This window comes from Coregonus clupeaformis, unplaced genomic scaffold, assembly GCF_020615455.1.
Source record: "Coregonus clupeaformis isolate EN_2021a unplaced genomic scaffold, ASM2061545v1 scaf0740, whole genome shotgun sequence".
NCBI classification, from domain to species: Eukaryota; Metazoa; Chordata; class Actinopteri; order Salmoniformes; family Salmonidae; genus Coregonus; species Coregonus clupeaformis.
Window position 1 is genome coordinate 1 of NW_025534195.1, and position 7,361 is coordinate 7,361.

The 7,361-nt window shown below is 38.6% G+C and overlaps 1 long non-coding RNA gene across 4 annotated transcripts; it reads left to right on the forward strand.

The window, feature by feature from the left end:
* Window positions 1–6: 6 nt before the first annotated feature.
* On the forward strand, window positions 7–5,998 carry LOC121555521. 4 transcript variants are annotated; one of them, XR_005997937.2, is made up of 4 exons: window positions 7–1,203; window positions 2,173–2,335; window positions 2,427–2,619; window positions 5,962–5,998. It is a non-coding gene; the product is annotated as an uncharacterized LOC121555521 (long non-coding RNA). The 4 variants fall into 4 exon arrangements; XR_006659060.1 differs by having other exon boundaries at window positions 7–608; window positions 1,057–1,203; window positions 2,173–2,619; XR_006659059.1 differs by having other exon boundaries at window positions 2,173–2,619.
* Window positions 5,999–7,361: the final 1,363 nt, after the last annotated feature.

Sequence of the window (7,361 nt, forward strand, 5' to 3'; positions counted from 1 at the left end):
TTGGTGACATATGAAGACAATTTTATGACAACTCACCTTCAATGTCAGGACGCTCGGAAATATGAGGACATTTTTGGAGTCCTCATTTTTCCGAGCTCACTACAGTGTTCTAGACGACCATAGAATGCCCCTAAACCAAAAATCTGAAAAGTCTTTAAATGTCACAATCTCATGATTTGAAGTGTGTGTGTGTGTTTACGCTTTTTGCTCACCTGTGAATACGCCACCTAGTGGTCAGTTTTGGAACATTAACACACTTTAAACACACTTTAGTCACGTGACACACTTTAGTCACGTGACACACTTTAGTTACGTGACATTTCCTGATTTTGTTTGAGCACACTTTCCAACTATTCAAGATAGATTTACTTGAATACACATAATACATGTCATCATAGTCAACTATAACTAAGCTTTGGATAAAAGTGTCTGCTAAATGGCATATTATTTATTTATTATCATAAAATCCCCCTAAATCCCTCAAATAAAAACGTAATTTAGCATAAATTAGCCAGATAAGCTAATGTTAGCAAATTAGCTGAAAGGAATGAAAAGGACTTTTGCCACATGGAAAATTCAGAACTGGAAGAAGTGCAAGAGAAATGAAGGTAATACATTTATTTTTCTTAATTTACAACTAAAGAGATAGTTTTTATCTAAGCTGTTCTTACATTTAAGTGTTCTTGACCACAAATGTTACTTAGCACTATCATTTTTTTCCATTTAAAGCCAAAGTGATGATATTGGTTGTTCAGTTCAGATAATGTTATTTGTAGAGTTTACAGTACTATACTTTTATAACAGTATTTATCTTTGAAGGTGTTAAGATTGCTTACTGTGCTTACTGTGAAAAGATTGCTATTGTGATTACAGTTGCATAAGGTTTGCACTGATCGGTTAGCCTAATAAGCTAACCAGATGCTGCATTAGTAAGAACATGAGCACGATATGACTAAAGGCAGACTAATACCATTTGATATATCCTTATTCGATTCAAATCAAGTATTAGTCTTTTCTGTATTTGTCTCGCTGACTTTTTGTCATCTTCCAATGTAGATGTTTTCTAGTTGAGGAGCACATGGGCAATTGAAGAGCATGTCAAAACGAAGAGCCAGACTTAGTCCTGAGGCTGAGGCTATTCATTTTATTATTTCTGGAAGTGACAAGCCTTGTATAAAGTCAAATGGATCAATGACTATAAAGGTATGTTATACACACACGCTACACTTATTGGGTCATACCATTTTGGGATGTCATTTGAAACACATTCAAGTCTTACACAAGTGAAAAAATCACTGTGTACCGCTGCATTAGACACATACGGCTTTAACATCCAATTTCAGAAGTTATGTTGTGATTATTTTGCAAGCAGTTGGGGGATGGGGAAAAAGATTCAAGATTTATGAACTACACCTCCCAACTTCTATTAGAATGTGTGATATTGGTGGTAATTTCCTTGGCCAGTCGGCAGACCGTTCGCGCTATGTGTGAAAGCTGGTAATGTTTTTAACATTTGATCATAACAACCCCATCGATAAACGGAATGTAGAAGCATTTGGGTGAAAAAAATGTACAATACATGTGAATGATGCGTATCAGCACGCAGAACTAATACGGCACCATTCAAGTTAACAGAACAGCGAAAATGCACCGCCGAGTAGGCCTACCGACAGAGTATCATGTTCACAACGTGAGTGGGTGTGTGCGTAATCCCTGCCTGTTGTGATTTGGGATTTTTTTGTGTACGCTGATGTCCTTAAATAGAAAGTCTGCAATAAAGCAGTCTAAAGCGAGGAGTCAAAGGCAGACTCAGCGGTGCAAGTCACTGGAGATCTAGTGGTGATAACTGCTGGAACCTGACCGGGGATCACATCTCTTTTTTCCCCGCTTTAACGCCATTGTTTCGGCGTTTCAGTTTTTAGCTGTAGATCTGTCATTAAATCCAACATAAAATACGTCTCCTCGTGATTTCATAGTTTTCAGACCAAATTAATTTTGAATGTTGTCACCTTTTTGGGTCCTTACCAGTTTGCACCCCTGCAATGGATCTTTCCCCTAAATATTAAATCATACACATTGATAAGCAGGCTAAATGGGTCTGATCAACTGCAATTCATTAACCTAATTTGAACTGTATTACTTGATACTAAGTTCTTAACTTTGTTACATCAGGACGTGGTGTATTTGCCTCAGCACCAATTGAAAAGGGATCCTTTGTCCTCGAGTACCGTGGGGAGTTTATATCACAATATGAACGGGACAAGAGGCAGGGGAAGTATACGGAAAAGCAAAATGCTTTCTTGTTTGATTTTGAATGGAACAATGGCTCATGGTGGTAAGTAAAACCCTATAAGACATCAGTTAATCTCTATATGTTTATATGTTTTGTGGAGAAAACATAAATCTGTTTCCCTCTTCAATTTTAGCATAGATGCATCCTGCAAAGATGGTTCACTGGGGAGGCTGGTAAATGATGCCCACAGGTCCCCAAATTGCAAAATGAAAAAGATGATAGTCCAATGTAAACCTAATCTTTGCTTGTTTGCTATTGAAAACATCCAAGCAGAGAGTGAAATAACCTATGATTATGGATAATCTCAGTGGCCATGGCGTGCTCTGGTAAGTAAATCTGCTTTGATATATTATAGTGTATAGGATCTGTCAAAGAACTATAAAATATATAAATACATGTCCCTTCTTGCATGTATGTTGTCACCGCTTTATATATATACAGTTGAAGTCGGAAGTTTACATACACCTTAGCCAAATACATTTAAACTCAGTTTTTCACAATTCCTGACATTTAATCCAAGTAAAAATTCCCTCTTTTAGGTCAGTTAGGATCACCACTTTATTTTAAGAATGTGAAATGTCAGAATAATAGTAGAGAGAATTATTTATTTCAGCTATTATTTATTTCATCACATTCCCAGTGGGTCAGAAGTTTACATACACTCAATTAGTATTTGGTAGCATTGCCTTTAAATTGTTTAACTTGGGTCAAACGTTTCGGGTAGCCTTCCACAAGCTTCCCACAAAAAGTTGGGTGAATTTTGGCCGATTCCTCCTGACAGAGCTGGTGTAACTGAGTCAGGTTTGTAGGCCTCCTTGCTCGCACACGCTTTTTCAGTTCTGCCCACACATTTTCTATAGGATTGAGGTCAGGGCTTTCTGATGGCCACTCCAAAACCTTGACTTTGTTGTCCTTAAGCCATTTTGCCTCAACTTTGGAAGTATGCTTGGGGTCATTGTCCATTTGGAAGACCCATTTGCGACCAAGCTTTAACTTCCTGACTGATGTCTTGAGATGTTGCTTCAATATATCCACATAATTTTCCTTCCTCATGATGCCATCTTTTTTGTTAAGCGCACCAGTCCCTCCTGCAGCAAAACACCCCCACAGCATGATGCTGCCACCCCCGTGCTTCACGGTTGGGATGGTGTTCTTCGGCTTGCAAGCATCCCCCTTTTTCCTCCAAACATATTGATGGTCATTAAGGCCAAACAGTTCTATTTTTGTTTCATCAGACCAGAGGACATTTCTCCAAAAAGTACGATCTTTGTCCCCATGTGCAGTTGCAAACCACAGTCTGGCTTTTTTATGGCGGTTTTGAAGCAGTGGCTTCTTCCTTGCTGAGCGGCCTTTCAGGTTATATCGATAGGACTTGTTTTACTATGGATATAGATACTTTTGTACCTGTTTCCTCCAGCATCTTCACAAGGTCATTTGCTGTTGTTCTGGGATTGATTTGCACCTTTCGCACCAAAGTACATTCAACTCTAGGAGACAGAACGCATCTCCTTCCTGAGCGGTATGACGGCTTCGTGGTCCCATGGTGTTTATACTTGCGTACTATTGTTTGTACAGATGAACGTGGTACCTTCAGGCATTTGGAAATTGCTCCCAATGATGAACCAGACTTGTGGAGGTCTCACATTTTTTTCTGAGGTCTTGGCTGTTTTCTTTTGATTTTCCCATGATGTCAAGCAAAGAGGCACTGAGTTTGAAGGTGGGCCTTGAAATAGATCCACAGGTACTGTCACGGTTTCGGCTGAGGCTGCTCCTCCTCCTTGTTCGGGCAGGCTTTGGCGGTCGTCGTCCCCGGAGTACTAGCTGCCACCGTTCGATGTTTCATGTTTGTTTGGTTTTGTCTGTTTGTACACCTGTCCCTTGTTAGTGTTTGATTTTGTTTCCAATTTAGTTATCGTGTGTTGGGTCAGGTGTTATGTGTGATTGTTTGTTGTCAAGCTGTTGCTCTCTGGATTTACTCTCGTGTTTTGTTGTGTTTCGAGAGTCCGCACTGTGTGCGCTATCGTTGTTTTACGCACTGTGTTTGTTTGTGCGTAATTTGTATTTTGCCTCCCGGTTGGGTTGGCTGTTCGCCTGTTTGGTGCTGCTTTCGTTGACTAAAGTCTGTTCACGAACGCTCTTGTTTCCTGCGCTTGATTTCCACACCGCATCTACACTCAGCTACTGACAGGTACACCTCCAATTGACTCAAATGATGTCAATTAACCTATCAGAAGCTTCTAAAGCCATGACATCATATTCTGGAATTTTCCAAGCTGTTTAAAGGCACAGTCAACTTAGTGTATGTAAACTTCTGACCCACTGGAATTGTGATACAGTGAATTATAAGTGAAAAAATCTGTCTGTAAACAATTGTTGGAAAGATTACTTGTATCATGCACAAAGTAGATGTCCTAACCAACTTGCCAAAACTATAGTTTGTTAACAAGAAATTTGTGGAGTGGTTGAAAAACGAGTTTTAATGACTCCAACCTAAGTGTATGTAAACTTCCGACTTCAACTGTATACACTGATTAAATAGAGTATAATACAGAATATTTCTTGTTGTGTTTCGTTGCAGACACCAAGTGAAAAGATCCCAGCTCAACCTTCAGCAGACCCAGAAGTGAGAAAGAGATACACTTCATCCTTCCAACAGGTTATTACACATTTATTGTACATCTTTTCTATTTAAATTAAATTGATGTCTTAGTTCATTCCTATATATGAATTAAATGGCTTTTTACTGTATTACAACCGCCCCTCAAAACATAAAATTAATACATTTTTTGGGCAATGTTTTTGCCCATTTAACATATTTCTTATCAATTTGCGTGATTTAATTTATATGGCAGTTGATCCATTTACATTACTTTTAAGGTTGTGAGCTTTCTTTGACAACAAAAGGATAACTCAAAGTCAGGAACCTTGACTCTAGATGTGTTCAGTCGTCAAGTCCTCATTTGGTAATTAGGCTGTTCAAGACGTAAATGTGTTTCAGATGACGTCCCGATATGGTATGACCCAACCAGAGTAGAGTGTGTGTGTTACACGGTCCTCATATTGTTGGTTAGCAGATATTGTACAGTTTTAACCATTTCTATAGAGTCTTGCATAAAAAGCCCAGATCCACATATGAATTATCTTTCCTAACATCTGAGTCTCCCGAGTGGCGCAGTGGTCTAAGGCACTGCATCGCAGTGCTAGCTGTGCCACTAGAGATCCTGGTTCAAATCCAGGCTCTGTCGTAGCCGGCCGCGACCGGGAGATCCATGGGGCGGCGCGCAATTGGCCCAGCGTCGTCCAGGGTAGGGGAGGAAATGGCTGGCAGGGATGTAGCTCAGTTGATAGAGCATGGCGTTTGCAACGCCAGGGTTGTGGGTTCGACTCCCACAGGGGGTATGAAAAAGAAAAATATAATGTATGCACTAACTAAGTGTAAGTCGCTCTGGATAAGAGCGTCAGCTAAATGACTAAAATGTAAATGTAAATCTGTGGTCAATGCAGCCCTTGACCTCAGCAATGAGTCTCACCCCAAAGGCGATTATGATAGACAGGTGGTAGGAATATAATGTGACTGAACTGAGTATGATCATTAGTTTACTAAATAGAAATGATCTATATTATAAAAAACAATATTTCTGACATGTTATTGTTGTATTTCGTTGCAGACACCAAGTGACAAGATCCCAGCTCAACCTTCAGCAGACCCAGAAGTGAGACAGAGATCCACTTCATCCTTCCAACAGGTTATTACACATTTATTGTAGATCTTTTCTATTTAAATTAAATTGTTGTCTCAGTTCAATCCAATATATTAATTAAATGCCTTTTTACTGTATTACAACCAACCTTTTGTGTAAAATGTTCACAATATCAACATTCCCATAACTTGTTTCGATAGCATAGCATAAACAAAATTAGCCCGACCATTTGACAGAACTAACCGCCCCTCAAAACATTTAATTAATCTTTATTCTCTCTAATGCCTATGTTTTTGTATTTTTGGGGCAATGTTTTTGCCCATTTAACATATTTCTTATCAATTTGCCTGATTTAATTTATATGGCAGTTGATCCATTTACATTACTTTTAAGGTTGTGAGCTTTCTTTGACAACAAAAGGATAACTCAAAGTTAGGAACCTTGACTCCAGATGTGTTCAGTCGTCAAGTCCTCATTTGGTAATTAGGCTGTTCAAGACGTAAATGTGTTACAGATTACGTCCCGATATGGTAAGACCCAACCAGAGTAGAGTGTGTGTGTTACACGGTCCTCATATTGTTGGTTAGCAGATATTGTACAGTTTTAACCATTTCTATGGGGTCTTGCATAAAAAGCCCAGATCCACATATGAATTATCTTTCCTAACATCTGTGGTCAATGCAGCCCTTGACCTCAGCAATGAGTCTCACCCCAAAGGCGATTATGATAGACAGGTGCTAGGAATATATTGTGACTGAACTGAGTATGATCATTAGTTTACTAAATAGATATGATCTATATTATAAAACACAATATTTCTGACATGTTATTGTTGAATTTCGTTGCAGACACCAAGTGACAAGATCCCAGCTCAACCTTCAGCAGACCCAGAAGTGAGACAGAGATCCACTTCATCCTTCCAACAGGTTATTACACATTTATTGTATATCTTTTCTATTTAAATTAAATTGTTGTCTCAGTTCAATCCAATATATTAATTAAATGCCTTTTTACTGTATTACAACCAACCTTTTGTGTAAAATGTTCACAATATCAACATTCCCATAACTTGTTTCGATATCATAGCGTAAACAAAATTAGCCTGACCATTTGACAGAACTAACCGCCCCTCGAAACATAAAATTAATCTTTATTCTCTCTAATGCCTAAGTTTTTGTATTTTTGGGGCAATGTTTTTGCCTATTTAACATATTTCTTATCAATTTGCGTGATTTAATTTAAATGGCAGTTGATCCATTTACATTACTTTTAAGGTTGTGAGCTTTCTTTGACAACAAAAGGATAACTCAAAGTCAGGAACCTTGACTCCAGATGTGTTCAGTCGTCAAGTCCTCATTTGGTAATTA